A 24,328-nucleotide genomic window follows, 5' to 3' on the forward strand; every position below is an offset into this window, starting at 1 on the left:
ATATTAATTCTATTAATAACTATAAATTAAACAATAAAGTTTCATATTTCACTAACAATACATTTACGCTGCATAGTCACTTGGGGTCTAAGCATCTCTATCCTTCTAGGTTAGCAGAAATAAATTTCCTAGAATATTGTTGGTCACTTAGTAGCATGGAGTATATAAAACTCTAGTGCAGTGTTTCCCAAACTGGGTGATATCACCCAGTGGGGAGTGATCCCAGGAACAAGAATTTTCTCAAGTTCAATTGTAGTCAGTGGGGTGCTTTCTGTTTGCTGACTTAAAAGTAGATTTCCGGAGAGGTGTTAAATGATTTTTTTTTCTGAAAGGCAGTCTATGAGTTATATATGTTTAGAAATCTCTGACATAGTGAATCACATATTGACTCAATCCAGAAATGCTTTAATTCAGGGAAGTCACAAGATAATTCTGATACATACTATTACCCTAAGCCATCTACATGCTATTTACAATTACATGTAAGGAAGGAGAAGTAGATGTAACTAATGAGTAGTGCTTATAACCGTGACTACCTCATACATGTTTTATTAAAACCTGTAATACAGGTAGTTTAGTTCTTTAGTTTAAAATGAGAAGCGGACTCACTAAGCAAACCCTTACATTTTATTTATAACTTTATACAACCATTTCACTGTGATGTTCTGAAATACAGAGCACAGATATAGAGTTTCTTTACACTGAAAACCAGAGAATATTAATGAGAAATCCATTATTCTTTTTATACTTGAATTCCTTTTACAGTGAAGTTAGTCCTATATACCAAGAATTTTAGAAGTCATTAAAATATAATTTTATGCATTACAATATTTATATAGAATGGCACTGTTTATCACACTATATTGTTAATGTCTTAGAAAATGACTGCAAACTTCACTTTTACCTCATTTGATTATATCTCTATGAAAAGATTCTTGACTATCTCATAAGGAAATCATTCCCATATAAAAATTAGTTGCACAGTCACAGGCTTGTATGTGAAAGCAAAGGCAAGTAGAACCCTTTTCAGAAACGTGAAGTAGGATAGTATATCTTGGAATATTCTGCAGCTTCTATATTGTCAACGGCAGTATTGTCAAGACTTTGTATGAGCTATCATGGATTGAAATTCTTCACTGAAGAACAGCGGTATAATTCTATTTTAGACAGTGTCCTGCACCTATCCCTGAACCTTAATAAGCTTTATAGCATGAGCTTTCCAATGATATTGATTTCAAGTTTCAATGAGGTTAAACTATTGAATTACATAGCTTACTTAACACTGGAAATAAAAAAAATGGTCAAGAAGGGAGCAAGTAATTGAATCACAGAAATTATGATGTCAATATTATCATTTGTTAATATTCTACATTCAATCACAAATGTTATAACGTTTTTTAAGATTTCTTATAGGAAAAAGAACTTATTTTGTAAACAATAAGTTGTCAGAACAAAAAGAAAACAAATTCTATGAGCTGTAACACACCTGAGAGTATAAGACTTATTAAAAATCCATGATTCTATAAAGTCTGCAAGATACAGAAAGGGTAATAAATGAGCTAAGAACAAGAACCTACAGTGAAAGGCAACTCCTTTAGCAATGCCTTAGTGACCTTCTAATAAATGTTTTATTGTTTCTTGACAGGACAACCCCCTAGGAAGGCCTAAGATGATATGGACAAAGCAAATTGAACAACAACTAGCTTTTTATTAGCTACATAATGAAGTCTGCATAACTTTGAAACATTAAATTGAACTACACTCTGCTTATAGATGTTTTCCTGCTTCAAATAGCAGAATTATTATAGTATCACAATTTTAAAAATATGTCACTGATATTAAAAATACTATTCCTTTACCTTAATTTTATTGTAATATGTATACTTAATATGGCGAATTATGACTAAGCATAATAGCAAATTTTGAGATATTAACAATTCATGAATGTTAAATTTCAATTAAGCATTGATTTCTTAATGCCTAGTCAACTTCCATATTTGTCACTGTTTTATTTTTACAATTAGCATATCTAGACACAGAAACATAACCTAATTTTTACTTAAATACTTAACTTAAGAAAGCTATATTGTTGGTACAAGTAGCTTGAATATTGTTGGTACAATTTTTTTAATATTTTACATATAGTTATTGCCTTTATCTGTCACTTTTTTGTGAAAGTACAAATAGTAACACCTTCAAATAAGACTGCTCTCATGGTTTGGTTTGTGGGTATGATAATAGAAAAGTCATTGTTTACTGAAATGAATATTTCCTTTTTTGTTGTTCCCATTATCTTGTTTGATTTTGTTCAGAGGCCACACCTGAAAGTGTGTAAGGCTTACTTTTGTCTCTGTGCTCAGGGGTCACTTCTAGTGAGGCTTGGAGATCATATGGAATACCTGGGAAGGAACCCGGATGGACTGCATGCAAGACAAGCATACTACCCGCCATACAATCTCGCCCAGCCCCAACTAGAATTATTACTTCCCTCTCATGGTACAATTATGAGGACACAAAAGCCCAGCAAGAGCCTGACTTTGTCAAGAAATGCATAAATAAGATTTGTTTCCTCTCCTGATTCTTTGTGATCCATATCAAGACACATTATTGTTATTGAGACTGTATCTAATTTTGCTTTTGATTTTTACTATAAGACTGATTTCATTTGATTAATTTTATGTAGTTTGGAACATTTTTTCTTGATTCAAAGGTTGCTAGTTTCTATCTGTCTTTCTTATCTCTTTTTTTAAGTTCTTTGGATTTAGGCCCTTAGAGGCCAAAAGCAATTTTTCGCCCTGAAAATGTTTTTAAGAAGGAAAGAAGAAATAGTATGTTGATTTATTGAGTACCTGCTACAATTGAGGTAACTAAACAAACAAATAAAAAGAATAAAATGCTGACATGATAATTTCAAAATCCCACGAAGAGAATAGAATGACTAGTATATGAACTCAATAACATAAAGTCATTTTAAGAGCAACAGATTCTAATTAAAAAAAATAAAGCTGGATTTACGGAGTCAAGAGATATAGTTTTTGTAGTTTTTTAATTATAGCATATATCAAAATATGATCATAAAAGTGGAAAAGGAGAGATTAAATGAGAAAGAGTTGTAGAGCAATTGATAATTATTTCAAAGATTAAAGGATAAAAACACCACGACCAGAAATTGTGAATCAGTTTTACTTTTGAGTGAATCAACAGCATAACACATTCTCAAAGGAATCATAAAAAAATAAAAAATACGAAATTGGAATTAACCTTAGATTTAAAGTCAATGTATTTGTATACCCAACATCATTCAAATATTTTAAATAGAATATTTTAAAAGTTAAATGTTATTTTCATGTAATTAATGAGACTCTCATTTAAATAGGAGATACTCTCCTGAGAAAATAAAGCTTAATACTTAAATGTTTTCTAATTTCCCCCCAGGAAACAAATCAGTTAGTGTAAATAGCTATATGATGAACTTTCAAAGTTAGAACTTATCCTATAAGGTTGCAATTTATATACATATATATGAGTGTATATATCCATGTATATGTACACATATGTATATATGTATTACTTATGTATTAAATTATATATACATAAATATAATTTCATTGAAAATATAAATTTTATTTAATGTATATAAATATGTATAATAATGGACACCTACTTAATTTTAGTAGAAAATATGCATTTCCTTTGTCCTTAGAACTTACTTAAGTAAAGAATAGAAAAAGCAAATCTGATCTGCCCTAGCATTTCAGTTGCAGAAGACATAATGAAAGGTCAAAGACACAAATTTGTCTTCTGTATTTTGGTGAATTAACTTTGTCTTGCACTGTCTTTAGCACTGTCCTCCCATTGTTCATCGATTTGCTCCAGCAGGCATCAGTAACTCTCCATTGTGAGACGTGTTCTTACTGTTTTTGGCATATTGAATATGCCATGGGGAGCTTTCCAGGCTCTGCTGTGGGGGTGGGATACTCTTGGTAGCTTGCAGGGCTCTCCGAGAGGGGATGGGAAATTGAATCTGGGTTGACCTCATGCAAGGTAAACACCCTATCTGCTGTGCTCCAGCCCAACTTTGTATTAATTACAATAAAAAAAATGACTGGAAAAGATTTTAATACAGATAATCGAGTATAGACTTTCATCTCATATTTATTTTTTATCTTCAATTAGGATAGTATTGATAGTGATTTATTTATTTATATTTATTGAATCACCATGAACAACACTTACAAATCTTTCATGTTTGAGTTTCAGTCATACAGATATTGATTTCTGAGAAATATAGTTTCATTTGGGACATTGGAGAATGCTTATAATTTTGTGGCAATTTCTTTTTGACTCTATGTTACAAAGCTTATACTAGATGTATATTGAAATATTCTGGGACTAAAGAAGAGTATTTTAGCAAGCAATATTTATAAAATGATTCTTTTCAAATAATTCAGGATGCCCTTCATTGGTCTTTTCCTAATGTCAACATTCTATGTAACTATAGTAGATATATTTTTAAATTATTGCCATAAAACAAGTATATATATATGTACATATACATATATATGTATATACATCAAAAAAGGAGATTATAAACATTGGATACTGAATAAGAATTCAGCAGCCTTCCTGGCAGCTTTAAAACAGTCTTCTTTACTAAAGAATAGATTATATGAGTGAAATTTCATTAACAAGACACAGCATTTTAGGACTCTTTAAGGCTTCAGCAGTGTATAAAAAGTTATTTAGAAACTAGGAGCCACTTTCTGCATCTCATTTACCTAACTGATGAGAGATAAATGAGCTAAGAATTTAAAGCACAGCCTTGAGATATATAATTTTTTTTTGCATATGAACCACAGTCAAATTCTACTGAAAGACAAGAGAATCATTAGCTTTCTGCTACCGCAGTGCTAGCAGCAGTCACTAACCTCTTCTCCCATAAATAGTTTCAGAAACAGTAACAGAACAATTATAAATCATGATTCTCATCATACACTTAACAAATTTTTGTAAATCTAAGTTAGAAACTCTAAATGGTAATGCTTTATTATGTGTAAACAGGATATTATTATTTATTAAAAATGTCATTAAATCTCACTGTGGTGGTGCGAATATAATTCACACTGCCTCATGGGAAGTCTTTTTTATGAAGCAAGCTGGGAGATAAATTTCTGGAGATTGCTCCATAAACAGATGAAAATTTCATTCGCTGAGTAGGATGAACATCACCACCATTTGGGCAATGTTCAAATTATACTTGAGGCTACTGCCAAAAGAATTCCCCCTTGCTGATAAAAACTGGTGCTAAAAGATCTACATTTGAAATGAGATAAAATTAATATTAATTGAAATGTATAAGAACCCATACTAATGCATTTAGTCTTGTCAACTGTCAATGTATGTTTTCTTGGTATGGGATGGGTGACATTAGTAACATACAGCCACCTAGTTTTCTAGGAAACCTCATGACAAAGACTTTTAATTCAAGTATTAACTTTATTTAAAAGACTGCAATAAAGTAAAAAAAAATAAATTTTTAAAAAGACTGTAATGAAGTATCTCCATATCCAACGCTTTATCTTCTCTTCTAAACATGCATCAGCATCTTGCAAAAATAAATACACACACAAAATGCACAAAACCCAAACATTGCTGCAATCCTTACAACATTAATTTTGGCAAGCCATAAACATAGTAGTGACCTCCCATCTATTTAGGTAATCTTTAACTTCTCTCAATATTCTTCATTTTATTATAAAGAATTTAGGCATTTTTAGAAAATCTTACCACAGTATATCGGTGTGTATGATTCTATTGTTAATTATCCTTTAAGTGAAATCTCATTTTAAATTATTGCTTATTCTTTTTTTTTTTTTTATAATTTATTTATTTATTGGATCACTGTGGGAAAAGTTACAGAGCTTTCGGGTTTAGGTCTCAGTCATGTAGATACCAAACATACTTCCCTTTACCAATACTCCTTTTTCACCACCAAGAACCCCAATAGACCCCCACCTCCCACCCCTCCCAATTCTTGTGAGGCAGATGAGTTCTAGTTAATACTCTATCTACTTTGACTAGATAGATTATTTCGATAGAAGATGCACAATTATTGTTTAGAGTTTACGACCCACCCCCCACAATCAGACATGCTGAAACAGCGTTGTGAAATGATTTGCTTTCTACAACTTGGTTTAAGAATAAAATGATGTCGCGCGGCCGCAATTGCGGCCGCGCGGTTTTGAATTTCTGCTATTTTACTTATTGACCCTGGAAGAATTTCTAGTAAAAGTTAGCTAGTTAAGAGATTGGTTTGTGTGCCCTGGAATCGTGGCCGTGCCGGAGAGCCGCTCCTGGGGGGCAGCTGGCGACCTCGGTGGGGCGTGGGGGACGGCCCACAAAGCCCCCCTTCCCATGAAGTCCCTGCCGCTCCCGCCAGCCCCGGCTCAAACCTGCTTTCCACAAGGCTCCCGTGCGGCCGCCATCTTTTGAAATTATTGCTTATTCTGATTTGAATTGTATTAACTGTACTAAGTGTTTACAGATTTTTAAGTATTTTTCAAGATCTCATCATTTTGGCTGCAAATGATTGGAATTTTCTTTTCATCTCTTCCCTCATTTTTGATGTGGTTAGTTTATTCTGTTTTGTAAAATTCTACCACAGCTATACGTAGAGTGGATATCACATTTTATGAGATGAGTGTGCCTTTAAAACATCATTTAAACAAAGAAATCATATTTCCACATCTAATATAAAGATTGTAATTTGATTTTTCCTGATGTAGCAAGTTAATTGTTCTTTACAGATTGGGTTTAAACACATATCCTTTTATTTATGCTACATGGACTGATGAATCTTCTCCCCCCACCAATTCCCTTTAATTTTAAAAAATTTGAGAAACAAGAGTAAATTTATCTGGGTATATCCCTGTTGATTCATGGCTCCTAGCTAGAGAAATGTATTTATTCACTGCTTCTAACATCTCTGAATTTTTTAAATTTTGTTGCATTTGAGGAAATGGTTGCAATAGTATTAATAGTAATGTTTAATTACAGTTACTGTACCACCACCAAATTGCTTAAGATCACTGTCTTTATGACATCTTATTTCACAAATTCCTTTCCCATCCCTTATTTATCCCATCAATCACAACTACTTGTTAGGCACAGTTCCATAATGAAATCAAGGATATGTAGATACTATTGTTTCTTATATATACATGATCATATGAATAAGATCATCTAGTTTTGGGGCCTCTTTCTGTCTTTTTTTGACTTACATAACTCCCTCTAACTCTATCCACATTGTATAAAAAGTGAAGATTTTATCTTTTCTTGAAGCTCAGAATTTCATTATGTTATTTTATTTTTTTCAAATAATTTATGCTACATATTTATTTGAGGTTTCAAATAAGCTACATGCTTATTTAAGCATATTTCATTATGCTACATGCTTTATTTGAGGTTTAACTTTTCTGTGGTATTCAGATTCTAATTGCCTCCTTCTTTTTATTTCTTCCAAGTATTTTTGTTCTGAGGTTATCCTGAGGTTTGCACATAATGTTCTAAACTTAAACTATTTTAAATTGGAAGCAAGTTAACCTCAAGCTCATTCAAAGAGTCCTCATTATAACTTTCCTTCTTCCTACAACCTTCTGCTTTTGGTATTTTATTGCTTCTAGGTAAAGTTTCTTTTTTTTTTTTGTAGGAGACACTGTCATAGTCCTTGCTGAATCAGTTAAACGGACACATACTCCTTTATTGCTTGTCCATAAATAATCTTATTTCTGATTAGTGGCCTAACTGGGTTGTGTTATTATTCGGTTGTGTATTTCTTTCCAATGAGGACTTGAAATACATCATCTCATTACCTTTTGGCCTTTAGAATCTCTGCTAAGAAATCCACTGTCAGTCTTATGGAGTTTCTCTTATATGTCACTCTTCACATTTCTATTGTTAAACTTACTTTCTGTTTATTTTTACTTTTTATCTGTTTGGTTTTATGTTGCTTGGAACTTTTGAAATCTCCTGAATCTGGATACCTATATTCTTTCCCAATTTGGATAAAGTGACTGCTATCATTTATTTTAAAAGATTTCTGGCCTCCACAATCTTCTTCATATTAAGAGTTGGCTTTAAGTCTCTTCAGTTATTATCATTAAAAACATTACGTTTTAATTTGCTTTTGGGGGGGTGCTTTCTTCTACACAACTTTCCAGCTTATTTATTTTCTTTTCAACTCCATTTATTTTAACACATTGTATTGAATACTAAAAGTTCACTACTGCATTCCTTGGCTTTGAGATTTCTTTGCAATTTCCAAGTCATTGCTAGAGTTCTTACCCGTTGTTAAAAATTGCTATCCTAATCTCATTAAGCATAATTAAAAGTGTTGCCTTGAGATCTTCTTTAGGCTGTATACTAAGTTCTGTCACAGGTCATTTTTTTCTCCCGCTTCTCCTTGTTCTATCATTGGGAATGAATTCCTTGGACTCCTCAATGTATTTTGTGTTCTGTGTTTATTTGGTGAAGGTGAAATAGCATTACTACCCATCATAAAGTATCACTCGTGTGTTTCATTAGAAGGTTTCCAGATATTGGCCTAGAGCTTCCTGGACTGAATTCTCATCACCACACAGGATGACTAGAACCAGCATTGTATGGTGACCCAATGATGTAGGCAGGTAGATAGGGAAAGGCTTTGTTTAAATGATGTTTTAAAGGCACACTCATTTCATTTATTTTGACAATGAAACTTGGATTAACAAAGTTTCATGGAAGAAGAATTCTAGGATTGACCCACCTTGTGGATACAGAAAACAAAGACCTGATAAGACCATCACAGACCCTGAGGATATAGGCCTCCCTCCCCCTGAAGTTCCTCAAACCCTAGGGCCTCTACCTTAATCTGATTAACTTTAGTGATTCCGCCCAAAGAAGACCATCACCACTCCCAACCTCCTTGGTAACCTCCTTAGCAATGGGACTTTTACCTAGGAAGAAGCCCCAATGTGAGGAAAGGTTGGAGAAATCCTATAAAGGCCACCTTGAATAAAGGAAGGGCGTGCATATGCTGCCTGAGCTCATGTGCTGCTTGCGCCCACCCACGTGGCCAAGCACATGTGGGCTGAGCACATGTGTCACCAGCATCTCCCCTCTTGAGATGTGTACTTTCATGCTTTTCTGTCTAATGCTAGGATGTGTGTAGGGGCTCTTTACACCTTTGGAGAAGCCTGTGTTCTCTCTTGAGTATGTTATTCTCTCTCCTCCTCCATACCTTAAAAATCCTCCAAATAAAAGCTATTTGTTTCACTGCTTGTTTACTCTTGAAATTCCTTTCTGCAAGGCGAGACAAAAACCCAGTAAGGCTGGGTCCCGAATGACAGAGGTGGTTGGGGAGAAAGTGATCGTCTTTCTCCTCCCCACTTCACGTAAGTCACCCATGGGACCCACGGACACCACCAAGAATGCACCCTAGGAGAGGAGAATTGTAAAGGTTCTTCCTTTAGCCTATTTATGGTGCAAGTTTCCCTGGCTGCTCCACTTTTTTAAGCTGAAGAAAAGATCTTCAATCAGCATCTGCTCAGAGTGATTCTGTATGCCACACTTTCTGAGAAGCCTCAGGCAGTAACTGACCCATCAGTTACAGCCTGACTGATCTCTGCAGGTTTTTGCTAGCCAAGTTTGCCCTGAAGCTCATGTAAAAGCTGGGCAGGCAGGTAACAAAGGTGGCTACAAATTTGGTATCCATCAGGCTCCCAGAAGCCTGCTGAACCCTGGCAGGGAAGGAATGATATTTGGAACCTATGTCTAGCCAACTCCACAGATAATTCCCTGAAAGTGATTCCCAGCTGTTACCTTAAAAGCACAAGGGATGTAAAAGCCACAGCCAAGTGCAGGGAAGGTATTTTTTCCCCAGAACCGAACTTGTCAGGGGCTGGAATGATAGCTCAGCAGATAGGGTATTTGCCTTGCATGAGGCCGACCCAGGTTCGATTCCCGGCATTCCAAGTGATCCCCTGAGCGCTGCCAGGAGTGGTTCCTGAGTGTAAAGCCGGGAGTAACCTCTGTGCATTGCCAGGTGTGTCCCAAAGAAAAGGAAAAAAAAAAAGTACTTGTCTGCTTCCACATAATTCCATGCTGGGATTGTATGATCTGTGGGCCTTTCCAGAGACTGTGGCTCAAACTTAGAAGTCCTTTCAGAAAGTTAAGGCCAGTTTCAGGCATACAAAGGCCAGAACTGATGCTCCAGCACAATGTGACTTGTTGGGGGTGACCTGGAAGAGGTGATCAGGAAGGCAGCTGTGCCTTCAGACTATCTTTTGGGAAGTGTGTGGGATCCAAGGTCAATAGGGACTATTTTGTTGGCCAGGGGTGAATCTTCTAGATCTGTATTTCTCACCCTGTTAAGACAATGGCTCTCATCTGACGTTTTTTTTTTTCTTTTCTATGACCTTTCTGAGATGTCAATTGCATCCTTACCTATTCCTACACACACACACACACACACACACACACACACACACACACACACACACACCCTTTTTGATAAGGCATTTTTTTATTTTAAAAGGCTTTGTGTAAAACAAGAAAAGCCCTCCACCCCACCCACCCACCCCACCCATCTCTTCATTTCCCAAACAGGGGAGGGCTTATCATCAGAGCATTTGCTCAGTAAAATCCTCTACCTGAAGAATAAATAATGTCTTGTCTTCTGTGCCCTGAGTCTATGTAATAGAAACAAACCTTGCAAACAGAAGCATATAAAGCATCCTCCAAAAAAAAAAAAAAAAAGTACAGAAGATAGTATACAGAAAGGGTGCTTACCTCGCATGGGGCAGACCTGAGTCTGATCCCTAGCATTCCAAATGGTTCCCTGAGCACTGCCAGGAGTGATTGAAGACTGATGTTAGGAGTAAGTCATGAGCATCACTTACAAGGTACCCAAAAAAATCCCCTTAAAACCACACCACACAGAGGACAGACGTGAAACTATAGCACTGGTGCTTGAATATATGAGGCTCAAATCCAAGAACTGAAGTCTTAGCCTTAACTATTAGGTCTTTATGTTTCCTTTATTTGAAAACTTAACAGAAACTAATATATGAATATATACACTTCATAAAGTTTACTGATTTTTAAAAGTTGGCAAATATAATGAGAATAATGTCTAACTCATAATAACCATTTATTTGAGAGCAGCTACTATTGTTTATTTATATTATATTATCAGTACTAGTAAGCTATGTCATTGTTCTATAATATTCTCTAGTTTGAACCCAAACCCACTGTGGAAATGTTATTTGGTTGTATCCAGTTCATTCACTGTAACTCTATCACTTTGCTGCTTTAGGTAATTTAGAGATGTGAATGCTAACTTCATATGTTATTTATATTTATATTTTAATTAGTCTCCCGATTATCCCAAAACCACTGAGTGGTCGTAAGCCTAGGAAATAGTCGCTTGGATGATTCAATATAGTTTATTTTAATTTTAAAATCACAACATTCCTTCAGATGTCCAAAATGCCATCTACGTTCTATATGTCTGTCAAGTTTGCAACCTGGTAAATCTTTATACCTATCCCTTATCCTAGATTTGATTAGTTTGCCAGCATCTGACTTCTTTTTCTTCCCTGCGTGTCCTGAAAATTTTTTATTCCTAAATCATAATTCAAGGGATAAAGTGATAATCTTTCATCACCACCTGCATTTATATTGAAGTATTAAAAAGTTTTGGTGATTTAAGCAGCAAAGAGCAGAAACCTCATGTCAAATGTCTTAGGTAAATTAGAATATAGTCTTCTTTAAGTAACAGCTATCAAATGAACATTTCCAAGTTTCGCTAATTTCATTGGTGAAATAATTCATGATTTCTTCTCCCTTCTCTTTCATTTCATTATATCTGTTTTGGAGCCACACATGACAACGCTCAGGCATCACTCCCAAGAGTCCAAACCTCTGATTAAGGGACCATATGTGAAACAAAGAATCAGATTAGGGTTGACCATATGTAAGGAAAGCAACCAAACCTCTGCACTACTTCTGAGGACCCCTTCTCTCTGAATTCAAGCATTTTATAGTCCAGCACCACCTCTAAAAAAGGCATTTAGTAAAAGCAAATGCATTCTCTGTTATTTGGATTATTTTTTTTCCAGAGTCCTCAGCAAATATTGTCATATCTAAATTGCTTGTAAATTATGATTGTCTTATTCCTAAAGCAAATAAAAAATGTTAAACACTTAAGTCAAACATGACTGAAAAAAATGATCTAAATATAAAGTAGGAGTGTGAAGATATGAATGAAACCTTTGTTTTGATAGTGTCCCAATTAAATTTTAAAAATAAGTCTCACAATGATTTAAAACAATTTTTAACTTTTAATGCTTGCTATGATTCATAAGTTTGGATTCTTTATGGAAAACCCAGATCTGAATATATCATTGCAACTATGGTGGGAAAAGAGTTGGAACTGGAATAGAAAATTAATAAATTCAGTAAAAAAAAAACATGTTTTCTCTCTCTCCTCCTTCTCCCTCTCCTTTCTGTCTCCCTCTCCTTCTTTGTTTTTCTCTTCTTATCCTTTTTCTCCTCCTTTTTCTCCTCCTCCTCCTCCTCCTCCCCTTCCTTCTCCTCCTCCTCCTTCTCATTCTCATTCTTCTCCTTCTATTTTCTTCTCTTCTTATTCTCTCATATCAGGACCTCACTCTGTTATTTCTCTACGTGGTTATTTGTAACTGCACTGTAGCAATGTCCTCCCATTGCTCATCTATTTGCTCTAGCGGGCACCAGTAACATCTCACAACAAACTGCAGGACTTGTTGTTACTCTTTGGCATATTGAATACCTCACAGGGATCTTTCCAGGCTTTGCCGTGTGAGCAAGATACTCTCAGTACCTTGCCCGGCTCTCCGAGAGGGGCAGAAGAATCGAACCTGGGTCTGCGGCATGCAAGGCAAATGCCCTACCCGCTGTGCTACCACTGCAGCCATATTTGTAACTTACCCATAATATAGAAATATAGTCAGAAAGACTGTTCATATTAGTCTGGGACTGCAAATATGAGTGACATATTTAATATTGTGAATGTTTCATGTTTTCAATATCATCCTTTAAATTAACATAACATAAATTTTACCACATCTTTTTTATACAATTGAGTCATAATTCTGCTCAGAATTACAAGAAAACAACATCTATCTGGAAATGGCAAGTTTCTAGAAAAACGCACGTGGGATAAAACGTAACCTTTTTGGAAAATACAACCAATCACAAGAAAATTAGAGGAAGAGAAAATCCTGATATTTTTTCTGTTGCTGAAATTATTCTGCCCATCCTTTGTGATTGGAAAGTAGGAAAGATGAGTTAGGCCAAAATACAGGATCAGGAAATGTCTGGTGAGTCATTCACAGAAAAGAACACAGACAGTTCATAAATCCCTTAATGCATTTGTTGTGGGAGAGAGAAGCAATTAGGGGAAGGCACAGGAATAGAAGATAAAAGTTTTAGACGTGGAAATGAAAGCAATAAGGATGCTGAATGAGTAATTTATTTTCCGCATAATGTTGATATTAGTTTGTGCTTTTTGAGTATCTATTAGTGTTTGCCGAAGTTTTATAACCATGCCTCTGAAGTGCCACTGATTCAATGAGACTCTTACAACTGTCTCCACTCAAGTGTTTTTCCCATTAGAGTTTCTTTCCAGCATGTTTTATTTTTTTAATTTTTTTCCGGGTCCATAGTTTTTATTTTATTTTAATTTTTATTAGTGAAACACCATGAGGTACAGTTGTAGACTTACAAATTTTTGTGTTTGGGTTTCAGTTATACAATGACCGAGTACCCATTCTTCCACCAGTGCCCATTCTCCATCACCAATGATCCCAGTATCCCTCCCACCTCCCACCCACCTTGCACCCTCCCTCCATCCCATCCCTCCTCTTTGGCATGGCATTCCCTTTTGTTCTGTCTCTCCTTTTGTGTGTTGTGGTTTGCAAAAGAGGTATTGAGTGGCAATCATGTTCGGTCTATAGTCTTCTTTCAGCATGCATCTCCCATCCTGGACGGATCCTCCCAACACCCTTTACTTGGTGCTCCCTTCTCTATCTGAGCTGCCTTTTCTCCCAGCATGTGCAGCTGGTCTCCAAGCCATGGATGGAAACTCCTGGTACTTATCTCTACTATTCTTGGCTGTTAGTCTCCTATTTTGTTACTTAATATTCCACAGATGAATGCAAAACTGTACCATTACATGCATTTAGAGAGTTTCTTCTTGATGTTGTTAGTGGTACAATCAGTTCCACATACCATTTTAAATATAAGTCAATATGATTGAAAGTGAGAATTGATTTGATAAGTAAATGGAGCTTGTGATTATATTGAGAACAAGTGTCAAAGTAAGGATTTCATGCTAAAGTTTAGAAAGGTTTAATTGGAGAATAAAAGTTCTTGCAATAAGGTTTCAGTTCAATAACTTGAAATAATTGATAGAATTGTAAAGGAATTCTGAACTGATAGAGATACGGAATATATGAAAAGGATTTCATATTTTAAATGGCCATAATTAATCAGTTACTACAGAGCAAAATTATACTAATAAGAAAGAAAGTGTATGGATCATTTTTGATTTTTCAGGTTTTCCCACTTCCATTAGTAATAATGCCTGTAGTTTTATTTATCTGAAAGTATTAGAACTTTTGTACATCATTTAAAAAAATTATCTGTCGAGGACAAAAAAATGAATGTTTACGGAATGCAGCATAAATTGTGTGTCATATCTTTTAAAGACATACTTTTGTTTTAAAGATAAGAGTGATATTGCTCAGAATAGGTGAAAAAAATGAAAGAAGGGCCAGTTTCTTCTCTGAACAAAAACAAGTAGGTAGTCTCATAATTATGATGCACATTGGACCGTTTATGCAGTTTGAATGAAATGTGACAAATCCAGTAGATGATGTAGAATTCAAATGAAAACTTAGTCCCTATTCGAAACATGAGACTGAATTCAAATAGAATATAACAAAGATTAATGAATACTAATTATTATCAGTATCACTAACATTTCTTTCAAAGTATAAGAAATATATTCTCATTGAAAATGTTCTTTACTTGAATTATAATTTAGTTTCCAAAGTCTGCCCAGTACTATGGCTCTCTACTCCTATTTTATAAGCCAACATTCCTCATCTTTCTCTCTCCTGTGCTAATAAAAAAAACAATTTAGATACTTTTTTCTCTACTTTTCCTAAATTTCTGATGCTTGCTTGATCACACATTTATTTGTTATCTTAAAACTACATCGCACACTTACAATTTCATCATAAAAATAAAAGAAACTTATAACACAAACAAAATGCCTACTAGATATGAGTGACAATAGAAAAGACTCTCAGAGGGAAAAAATAAACCCTTATAATCTTGCATATGTAGGAAAAAGAAAATAAAATACTCCAGTGCAGATATTTTTCCATGTCACAGCTTGGGTAGAAGGTCAATGTTGCACATAGTCTGTTCATAATTTTCTACCAGAGATGCTAAAATGTTGAGATTCTTCAAGGGTAATTCAAAGACTCTAAGGTTCATAATGTGAGCACATATATTCCCGGAATCAATTACTAAAGTATTAGATCTTATTAAATTCTCATACATTGCCTCATAAGTCCTACCACTTATCCTTATTACATATGAATGTGAGATTTTTAACTCCATGAAGGTAGGTGGTTGTAAAATTATATTATTCCCATAGCAATAATAGCTTCTTAAGTGTGTGATGTGTGTCAGATTATTTTTAGCAGTCACTCTTCACACCAACTTTAGGAAACATAAAATTTTATTAATTTTTACTGATAATAAAAAGAAAACATTAAGGTAAATTATAAGAAATGAAGACATATAATTCATCTAGACTTATGATGCAGAAAAATGCTAAGAAGAATTACATTTCTCAAATATGCCAATTCCCTAATCCCCAGAATCTATGCCTATGTGATCTGATTAATGGAAAGTTGGGGAGATTACCCTGGATTTTACAGGTGATTTCAGAATATATCTTTAATAGAGAGAGTAAGGAAATTCAAAGACATTCAAAGGTGAGATTATTGAGCAGATGTTTGAGCAATGTAACCATAAGCCAAGAAATGAAGGTATTTCCTAGAATCTAGAAAGGTTAAGGAATAATTCTCTCCTAGATTGTCCATTAAAATGCAGTTATGCCAATTATACTTTTACTCCTTTAGACTGATTTTACTCCTTTAGACTGATTTTATAGGTCTGACTGTAGAATTACCAAATAATAAATGGGTTGTTTAGAGTGACTACAGTTTCAGTAATTAGTGCAATAGCAGTAAGAGACCTTAGATGAAAAGATAGTAGTACTGAAAAAACAAAATAAAAAATACTTTTTGAGGATTTAGAGAATATACTGGGTAGGGTTCTTATCTTTTACATGACCAACCAGAGTTCTATATCTAGCATCCCATATGGTCCCCAGAACACTGCCAAGAGTAATTCATGAGTTCAGAGCTAGAACTAACTCCTGAGCATTGCAGGGTGTGGCAAAAAAAATCTATGAGTATTTGTGAGGAAATGGGTTACATTCTAGAGATATTGGTACCATCCTAGAACATTGGATTTGGTGGAAATATTGTGTGGGTATTATTGTATTGAAGATTTCCATATCTTTACATATATATGATCAATAAATAACTTAGTGAATTTCAAAATCTGAATATATACCTTTATCTACTCATCCATTGAAATATACAGAAAGTTTTATTTTGCTAAGATATGTTGCTGTCTCACACATTCAGAGTTTTCACCCACTTTATTCCTTTTAAAACTCTACTTGATCAACATGAGCTTCAGAAAAACTGTGGGTGAAGAAAAATGTAAACAAACAAATGAAAAGATATGGGCATCATTCACATGCCAATGATATTTAATAAATTCTGAAAGTTACAATGCTGACAACAATTGATTTAAAAAAGATCAGACAAATTGCACTTGGTCTTATGTGAAGTAGATCTTCTCTGCCAAGCATGTGGAATAATTATCAGGAGAAATCACTATCCTTTTCTCTGTTACAGACTGGAATAGAGTTGTAAGCACATCTTAAATATGTAAATGCCACCCAGATAAGTAATTTTTAGATGGTCTTGCTAAACACAATGAAAGACAGTAATTTATGGACATTAACTGCAGTCATCGTAGGAGTTAAATGGCAATCCTGATCTACCTAATTTACTAATGGCATAATAACATGTAAAGGTGATTTTTGACATTGATAATCTGTCTCCCTGGAAACAATCACTGAGGATATCTTACCATTATTTCCTCTTTCTTTTCCCTCTTGCTTGAAATGTGAATATAGGAAATAAACCCACAATGAACAAAAACAGTTTTGTTTTCTTCTAACACACATGAAAAAAAATCATTAAATATTTTTATTGACACATATTAAAGCCCCATTATTAAAATAATGTTAGCATAGTCATTATAAAATACAAATGTTATTTCATGCTGAATGTACTTAAAATGATTTTTTATTGCCACCAAAATAAATTATCCAAGGTCCCTCTTGATGTGACTTCTCATATTTCTAGCATAAAAAATTGCTTTACATTACGCACATAAAATTTTTATATGTCCTAAAATTAAATGTTCTCTCAATGTAGGACCTCTGAATAAAGGTTGTCTATGTGGTTTTCTTCCTCTCCAACCCTTCAGACCATCCAGATTCAGAAATGCAGCCTGGTTGATATTTTCACGTATCAGATCTCAACTATGAAATCACTGTCTCCTGAAAGTCTTTCCTGACCCAATCTTGGATAAGATGTTTGTGTCTCCTCTGTGTCCCAATGAACTGAGTCCTGTCCCATCATTGTATTATAGTCCATCATTAAGAGATGCAGTAAAAATAGAAGTACCACAATTTCTTTTGGGAGATCATTAACTTGAACAAATAAATGCATTGGTTAGCTTTGCCAGGTAAATCCCAGGGAATTAAAATTATCACTGTCTTTTTAATCTGGAGTCTATGAGGAAAATTTTATTTTGTTTTTGAGATGAAGAAGAGTAAATAATATGAGAAAAAGAAGAGGCAATGATATAATGAGAAGCAATGATATAATGCAGCTAGGTAACCCCATCTGCCATACAATTATGACGTATAGTATATATAATGTTATATATCACTTCTTGGTATAGACCAACAGTGTTTGTTATAATTACCTGTGCTTTAATTGTTGGTAATTTATAATCTTCTTTACCCTCTTTGTATTTTAATAGGTTTCTAAAATAGGTTTTGCTTTTAAATTGAAGAAGTCCTGGTTTATATGTTTGTTTTTTTTTAATATGCATAGTTGCTAAATTCAATGTACTTTCTATATTCTGTATTTTGGTAAATAAATATATAGTTGCTGTGTTTATCAATTATATAGTATAGTTACTAAATTCACACACCTTCAAAGCACTAGGATTAAAATATTAAACAAGACATACAAGAATTTTTTGTTTGTTTTTTTTTTTAATTTAAGCAGTGAAATAAACAGATTTTATTTGGAGGATTTTTAAGGTGTGGAGGGGGAGAGAGTGAGAGAGAGTAACGTACTCAAGAGAGAACACGGACTTCTCCAAGGGTGGAGAGAGCCTCTAAACACACACACTGGCATTAGACATGAAAACATGAAAGTACATATCTCAAGAGAGGAGATGAGGGCAACACATGTGCTCAGCAGCCACATGTGCTTGATCGTGTGGGCACAAGTAGCACATGGGCTCGAGCAGTATATGCACGCCCTGGTTTGATTTTTGATTTCGGAGGAAATTTTTTTTAGGCCACACTCAGTGTTGCTTAGGACCTGGCGGTTCTCAAGAGATCATACATGGTGTCTGGGATCCAACCGTGGTTGACTGTGTGTGAGGCAGGTGCCTCACCTACTGTTCTATACTCTGGCCCAATGCACCTGCTTTTGAGCTTGAAATCTAACAAGAGATATAGAAAAATAAACTAAAAATGAGTAAGGCAATTTTAAGAAATAGAACAATATTATAGACTAAGAAGTGAGTAAATGTCATTGACATGGACATGAAGGCATAATTCTTGTTAAGATAAAAGAGTCTTTTTAGGCTCTGGGAATGACTAATGCAATACTCTGACAGTGGAAAGGTCTAGAACATTGCAGAAATAGAATAAAGAGCACTGTGGGGAAATGGAAGAACTGAGGGAGTACAATGTTTCAATGAGAAATACAGTTTTGCAGGGCCCAAATTATGGAGGGCTTTAGATCAAGATGATGAATCTAGATCTTATTCTCTGTGTAATGATAATAAATTTATTATAGGAATTTCCCTATTTTACTAAGTAGTCTTCTAAAATATGATTTCATTAGCTTCACATTATTCTGTCATATGGAGGTGCTAAAATTCAATTAATCATTTACTTATTATTGGGCATTTGGGTTATAAGACTTGGCTCAAATCCAACAAGAATCACTTAGCGAAAACATAATGGATCCACCTCTTTGCTGCTTCAATCAAATACCAGTTAGTAGCAATTAGTTTTCACTGAAGATGATAAATAACACTGGAGATTTATAATCAGGTGAGACATGTGTATTATTTTCCTTGATATAACTTATTTTGACACGTGAAAAAATACTAGATGTTTCAATTAACACATGACACATTTTAACTATCTCTGGAAATCTCATAAATATAATAAGTGGGTATATTGCTATAATGACAATATTATAAGAATTTCATTTGAAATAAAGAGTTTGATAGCACAGCGGGTAGGGCGTTCGCCTTACAAGCGGCCAACATGGCCGACCCGAGTTCGATTCCTCCGCCCCTCTCGGAGAGCCCGGCAAGCTACCGAGAGTATTCTATATGCCAGACACAGTAACAACAAAGTCTCCAATGGAGACGTTACTGGGCCCGCTCGAGCAAATCGACGATCAACGGGAGGGCCTTTACCTTTTTACCTTATCCAAGATACATCAAAATAAACATGCTGCAAATATTGATTTGAAAGAATAATAGAAGTGTTATATTTACAATAATATTAAAAAAAAGTTTGACTGTTTGTCTTTATTTGTTTCAGGTTCCAAGGATTTAAGTAGGGTCTCATGCATGCAAAACCAGCACTTTCTGAACTCTATTTCCAGACCAGAAGTATCATTTAGTGCCAGAGTGATAATACCACAGGTTGGGGGCTTACCTTGCATGTGGGAGAGTGGGCTTGATTCTGTACATCCCATATAATCTCCCCAGCTCACCAGAACTAATCCCTAAAGTCAGTGCCAGGAGTAAACTTTGAGTATCAGCTGGTGTGCCCCAAATACAATAAAACAAAAATAAAGAATCATTTAGGCAGGCTTATTGTCTTTCCCCCCTCCTGCAAGTGTTGGAGAAATGAACTCGAGGACCTTGTGACCTTGTGACCTTGGGCTGTATCAACTGAGCCTCATGTACAATCCCAGTAATCATTTTGAAAGGATTATTCTAATATGATGTGTGCTCACTGCTGTTAGAAATAATGTAAAAACAGCCCCAAACATAACTCTATGGGTGAATTGCTTTTGCAATGTTTGTCAAACCATTCATTGTCATTTGATCTAGGAAATTGCGTCACTGTAGAATGTATTGGTTTGTCCTTTATTCTGTGCCACAGGGAGCTTAGGTTTATTGGGTTACTCCCATAACAGTGCTCCCATTCCTCTGTGTCTATTTGTAACTTCTTTGTGCTCTATTAACTTGTAAATATTGCTTTTCTCTTCTCCTTGCATCCTTTGCATAGTTAATTCAGAGCAATGTCCTCTTTGTATAGACACAGAAAAACAGTTAATGCTATGCTTTTGTAACTTGGGACTTAATTGACTCTGAATGATACATACTCCTGGGCATCTGTTCTCTCGAGTTAAGCCTCAGTTGCACTTACTTCCTAGCAAAAGCAGGGTCCCAACAAGGTACTGGATGGACCTATGGCAAGCAGTGAGCTAATCTGACATCGAAATGGTCCTGGCCAAAGCACCATAATACTTAACTATAAGTTAAGAGCATGGTAGTAGACAAATTCTGTTATTATTCGAAAAGTACAACTAAATAGGAGCTTGCTAGGGTTAGGAATGATTAATCTGGCCTGAGCATTGTAGTCTGAGTCTGTGTTGAGATGTCCCCAGAAAAGCCACCCTACAAACTCGATGTGTCTCTTACGTGTCCATACAAGTAAAGTAAAGTAAAGGCCCTCCCATTGATCGTCGATTTGCTCTAGTGGGCCCAGTAACATCTCCATTGGAGACATTGTTGTTACTGTATTTGGCATATCAAATACATCACGGGGAGCTTGCCAGGCCCTGCCGTGCGGGCGAGATACTCTCGGTAGCTTGCCGGGCTCTCCGAGAGGGGCGGAGGAATCGAACTCGGGTCGGCCATGTTGGCCGCTTGTAAGGCAAAGGCCCTACCACTGTGCTATTGCTCTAGCCCTAATATTAAGAAGTAGAATTAAGATGTTAATAGAGTTATTGGACTAAGGAGAAGAGAAACACCCCTAGTGGTATTTCCACCCTTGAGCTCATGGATGATCAGAAAGGACTTTGGATATGTTAATTTTGCTGCCAGAGGGGTGTTTGTCAACTCTCCTAATGCGGAGAGTTGGTGAGAGACAGGAGAGTGACCAGAACAGCAAGATGGAGCATGGCGAGACTAGCAAGGGGGACAGAGGGAGAAGAATGTAAAGGAAGAACACAGGATCAGGCAGGTAGAGAGAAAGAAAGCCCATGCAGTGAGAGGGAGTGCGGAGAGATGAGTGGGAGAGACAGGAGGAGACAGGAATGAGGGGCAGTGTGGGACTGGAATGGGGAGTTTAGTGAGACTGTGTATAATCTCCGGGCGGCCAAGGGGGTCCCCCGATGGCTCTCCCCTTCGCTGCCCTGGTTGGGTGGTCTCACGCTGTTTGCCCAGCCTCTACGGCCCATGCCATGAAACAGCTGGAGGAGGAAAGGAGGGCTAAGCCAGTTAATTGATCAGTTGCCCTTAATTCCATTCTCCCCACGTGCCTGCTCATCTCTCTGAGCCTCCCATTCTAGTCTCACACTGTCCCACATTCCTGTGTCCTGTCTCTCCTACTTATCTCTTCGCGCTGCATCCCACCGCCTGGGCTCTCTCTCTCCACATGTCTGCTCCTGTATTCTTCTACATTCTTCTTCCTCTGTCCCCTTTACTAGTCGCTCTGCGGCCCCATCTTGCTGCCCTGCTCTCTCTTTGATCTTTCCTCCACTCTCTCATATCTCCAAACCTCCAGCACCGGGGGTCGATGCTATACCCAGTCTAGTAGCAAACTCAACATAAGAAAGCCCTTCCTGACTGCCTACCAGGCTCAAGGGCAGAAGCACCACCTAGGGGTGTTCCTCTTCTCCTTAGTCCAATAATTTAACATCTTAATTAATTATCTTAATTCTACTTCTTAATATTAGTTATTTTGTATGGACACAGTAAAAGATATACTGAGGCTTGTAGGGCAGAACTCCTGGGAATATCTTGTCACAGACTCAGACTACAGTTCTCAGGCCATATTAATCTTTCCTAACCTTAGCAGGGTTCGAATCTAGTTATTGCTTTTTAGAGCATGACAGAATTTGTCTATTACCATGCTCTTAACTTAGAGTTAAGCATTATGGTACTTTGACCAGGGTAACACATAGCTCATCGTCAGGACCCTGCTTTTGTGTTGTAGGAAGTAAGGGCAACTGAGGCTTAAGCCGAGAGAACAAATATCCAGGAGATAAATATTCAGAGTCAATTCGATATGCCAAACACAGTAACAACAAAGTCTCCAATGGAGACGTTACTGGGCCCGCTCTAGCAAATCGACGAACAATGGGAGGGCCTTTACCTTAATTAACTCCCTGTTGAAAAGCATAGCATGTACAAAAGCATAGCATTTACTGTCTTCTTGTGTCCATATAAAAAGGACATTGCTCTGAATTAACTATGAAAAGGATTTAAGGAGAAGAGAAAAAAATAATATCTGCAAATTAACAGAGCACAAAGAAAGAAGTTACAAATAAACACAGAGGAATGGGAGCATTGTGATGGGAGTAACCCACTTAACCTAAACTCCCTGTGGCAAGGCAGAAAAGACAAACAAATGTTATCCTACAAGACTGGAACAGGTCCATGGGAAGAATGGAATAAATGAGCAACTGATCACCAACCAGCCTGGTGGCCCTTGTTTCCTCCTTTGTTTAACCATGGCCTGGACTGTTCCAGGTGGGGAAGCCGCCCGAGTCCACCGAATGTAGGCTGCAAGAGGGAGAGCCTCCTGGATCTCCCTAGCCATCCTGGAGATTACACAGGCCACGTCTATCAATTTCTTCTTAGAATGTTGATTAAAGCTGAACAAAATAATTCATTGAAATATAAAAATCATTCTATTGAAACATAGATCTGTCTCTAGTCCTTGAACATAGATAACAGCCTAGATTACCAGCCTTTTGTGGATGATTTCAAGTTGCAGGAAAAGAATCTCTTTAATCTTCAGCACAGGTAAATATATATGTATCACAGAATATATATATATATGTATATATATATATATATATATACATGTATGTGTGTGTGTGAGTGTGTGTGTATGAGAGTAGAGAGTATGCTTGTGTGTGTGTGTGTGTTTATATAAATTGGCTACATGATACCGAATGTATAGTCGGTATATCAACAAATAAAACTATCTTTATATCTTAATCCCAAGAATTTACCACCTACAGTCAAATTCTTTTCTTTGTTTCAGTGACTAATAGGGACGTGCTTACAATATTCTTAAAAAATGCTCAGATCTCATAGGAGTCAGATGGCAATATTTGAAGGACTGTCATGTTACTCTCTGCAAGGATGCTTCTGGTTATGAGAGCAAATTTCTGTTTGGGTCACTACAAACACTAAATGCCTACAGCAACACTTGCTTTATTGGCCTTGAGAATAGCAAGCCCCAGTTCTGCCTGAATAGAGTTAACACCACAATTCACACCTCATCTTTAATCAGAAGATTTGTGTTCTTTACCCACAAGAACAAGTGTGTTATTTCCCTTCACCTTAAAGAAATAACACTACTGGATAATAGAGCTCAGATCAGAACATATCTTGCCACAAACTTGAGTCTTTCATGTTGTGTGTGTGTGTGTCTGTGTGTGTGTATGTATGTGTGTGGCTCTGTGTGTGTATATGAGTTTATTGATTAAGATTTAATGTCAAGCTTCTCCCAACCCTCTCTCCACCTCATAGAGCCCAACAACAAAAGAATACTAAGCATTTAGGGTGACACCCCACCTCC

This window comes from Sorex fumeus, unplaced genomic scaffold, assembly GCF_029834395.1.
Source record: "Sorex fumeus unplaced genomic scaffold, SorFum_2.1 ptg000037l, whole genome shotgun sequence".
In the NCBI taxonomy this organism is placed as follows: domain Eukaryota; kingdom Metazoa; phylum Chordata; class Mammalia; order Eulipotyphla; family Soricidae; genus Sorex; species Sorex fumeus.